The sequence below is a fragment of the Setaria viridis genome, chromosome 4 (genome assembly GCF_005286985.2).
Source record: "Setaria viridis chromosome 4, Setaria_viridis_v4.0, whole genome shotgun sequence".
Classification (NCBI taxonomy): domain Eukaryota; kingdom Viridiplantae; phylum Streptophyta; class Magnoliopsida; order Poales; family Poaceae; genus Setaria; species Setaria viridis.
Window position 1 is genome coordinate 37,033,367 of NC_048266.2, and position 2,882 is coordinate 37,036,248.

Here is a 2,882-nt window from a genome sequence, read left to right on the forward strand (position 1 = left end):
CCATATATTTGTCATCTATATATGATATATTTGTTATCTATATATGACATGTAACTCATTTATATTGTTGGAGAATATGGCTGCAACCGAGCCTTTCAGTGTTGGCAGTTTAATTTTATAGACCGCATCCTTTCTTGTTTGACAAGATAATTAAGATACACTAATTGGATGAAATCTGTGCCTTTTCACATCCAAGGATAGGTGCAAGAGAGTTCATTCAGGAATGTGGTTTTCATTTAGCAAATTATGAACACCAAATCTTTGCCACATGACAGATTGATAGCAACCATCACTTTTCATTCGGAGCAAAAGGCTAGAACAGTTACAAGCTTTGGTGATGTTTCAGAACTAGCTAGCTGCTATCAGAACTAGATATGATGCCAATTGATATGGAGTACATTATCCAAGAAGAGCCAACACATCTTTTATTCATTATTCTTCATACGGGGTTGCTTCAAGTTAGATGTCCGGAGGTGCCAGCTTCAGCATCCGCTTGTTCTCTTCCTTGGCTTCCAGCAGCATCTTCACCACAGCCCTCATTGGTGGACGGCTCTTTGGATTGTTCGAGACACAGAGCAGTGCAACCTTCAGTGCTTGATTTATTAGTCTTGTATTTCAGCAAACGTGATCTTTTTGCCAGCTACTGTGTCAACAACCACCTGGCAAAAGAAAAGAAGTAGTTAGCACATCACTTTACCTCAAACATTCAGGGAGAAAAGAACCACTCCCCATTCTGAACCACTGTCAGAATTTTCATCTCCTTGACCTCCGTCATATCTTGCATTTAGGATGCTACATCTCCTTGACCTCTGTCATATCTTGCATTTAGGATGCTACATCTCCTTGACCTCTGTCATATCTTGCATTTAGGATGCTATCACAGCTTGCTTGTGGAGGGAGAACTGATTTCCCAAGATTATTACCACTTCCTTCAAGATAGCTCTTAGTTGTAAGCATATTCTTCCTAACCTGCAATTCACCATGGCTTGAGGCAACTATCATAGTGCCCACTACAAAATCATGATCAGACCCATCAGCTTTACGCTGCTCAGTAACACTATCTTTGGCTACATTTGGGGGCAATTCTGAAACAGATCCCTTTGGTAGAAATTCAGAGGGATTGTGATAATCCTCACTTGATCTTGCATGTTCACAAACCATTTCTTTATCCACAATCTGAGCAGTTTCCATCCTCCAGCTAGCATTTTTCAGTCTGATTTAGCTTGTTGTTTAAGTTAACATTATCCTGGAGATTGGAGAGCAGAAATAAGTGCACAATATGGAAATATTAGATCATTTTATTTTTTATTCAGTCAAATGCAATAACAACTAAATAGGAAGTGCATCATATCTGAAAAGGACAATGTGTACCGTTGTTGAATGTGTGGACTCTCGCTCAATTTCTTCTCCCACTCCATCTGAGCATTTTCTTCAGCCTCATACTGCCCAATTAGCTCAGCCTGCTACTCGAGCACCCTCTCCATCTCCCAATCCTTCTCATACACCATGGCAAACTGATCACTGTCATCATTCAATCCTCCATTGCCAGAACAGCCACGCCCATCGTAGCTCCCCTCACCATCAAAATCAGGCTGCTCGTCAATACAGATGGTACAATCTGATCTCGCCCGTCCTCCACACAGGAGCAGCTCATCTTCATCTTCGAGCGGACGGCAATGGCAGGGACTGAATCAGCGGACGGCCGGCGGGGCAGAGGAACAGGAGGGCGACCAAGGCAGGGACGGGCACAGGGGTAGAATTCGAGGACGGACGGGATTCGGTGGCAGACCGGGGCATGGCCACGGCCGAGACGGAATCCGGTGGCGGCGGCGGTAGATTCAGCTGCGGTGGACGGCAACCGCGGGAGTCCAGAAGGTCGTCGGAACGAAGCGCGGAGGTGGTGAGGTTATCGGCGAAGAAGGGGATGGGAGCTGGTGGGTCGGCGGCGGTTGGCGGCGCAGAAGGGGATCCTTTTTGAGCCTGGACGCCTGCGAGCCGAGCTGACCCAAGCGTGCCTGCAAGCCGAGCACGGAGGAGCCGAGCGAGGGTGCCTCCGTCCGATCCCAGGCGGAGCGCATCAGGGGACGGACTGCAGGACGCCCGATCTGCAGCCTGACTGCACGTAATTTTTTTCCGACATCGCCTGCATCCACCACGACACCAACGTCGCTACCTACATCATCGGGGTCCGCACCATCCGCACCCGCTGCGCTAACACCCGCTTCATCCGCGACGCCCGTGTCGCCTACGCCTCCTGCATCACCTGCGACGCCCACGTCGCCCACGCCGCCGGAACCGACACCAGCGTCACCCGCACCGCCAATGTCACCCACGACACAAGCGCCGTCCGCGCCGGCAGCATCGTCTGCGCCGCCACCGGTACACACGACGACGTCCACAACCTTGGCGACGACCTCCGACGAGAATCGTCATCCGATGACGACGTGCGCGTGTGCCGGGGTGTTCAAACCGAACCCCAAGTACGCACTCTCGGCGACTCCATCCGCATCCTCCCCGATTCCATCTTCCGTTCGAGCGGCCATGAAGGACCCAAATTGGCTTGCCGCCATGTGTGCCGAGTACAATGCCTTGCTCGCGAACCGCACTTGGTGGCTCGCTCCACGACCAGGCGGCGCTTGGATCATCACCGGCAAGTGGGTCTTCAAGCACAAGCACAATCCAGACGGGAGCCTCGAGTGCTACAAGGCTCGTTGGGTGGTGCGCGGGTTCAATCAGCGACCTGGAGTCGACTTCGGCGCGACGTTCACGCCAGTGGTGAAACCGGCCACAATCCGGACTGTGCCCAACGCCTTCCTTCACGGACACCTGGACGAACAGGTCTCACAACCGGAAACAGGAAGGTTGCCGAGTGCCTCAGGCAC

General features: G+C 51.2%; 1 long non-coding RNA gene across 1 annotated transcript; it reads right to left on the reverse strand.

Moving 5' to 3' along the window:
- Positions 1 to 216: 216 nt before the first annotated feature.
- LOC117851488 (uncharacterized) lies at positions 217 to 2,252 on the reverse strand. Its single transcript, XR_004639554.2, has 2 exons — positions 1,372 to 2,252; positions 217 to 1,246 (listed from the first exon to the last, which is right to left on the reverse strand). It is a non-coding gene; the product is annotated as an uncharacterized lncRNA (long non-coding RNA).
- Between the last annotated feature and the right edge of the window lie 630 nt (positions 2,253 to 2,882).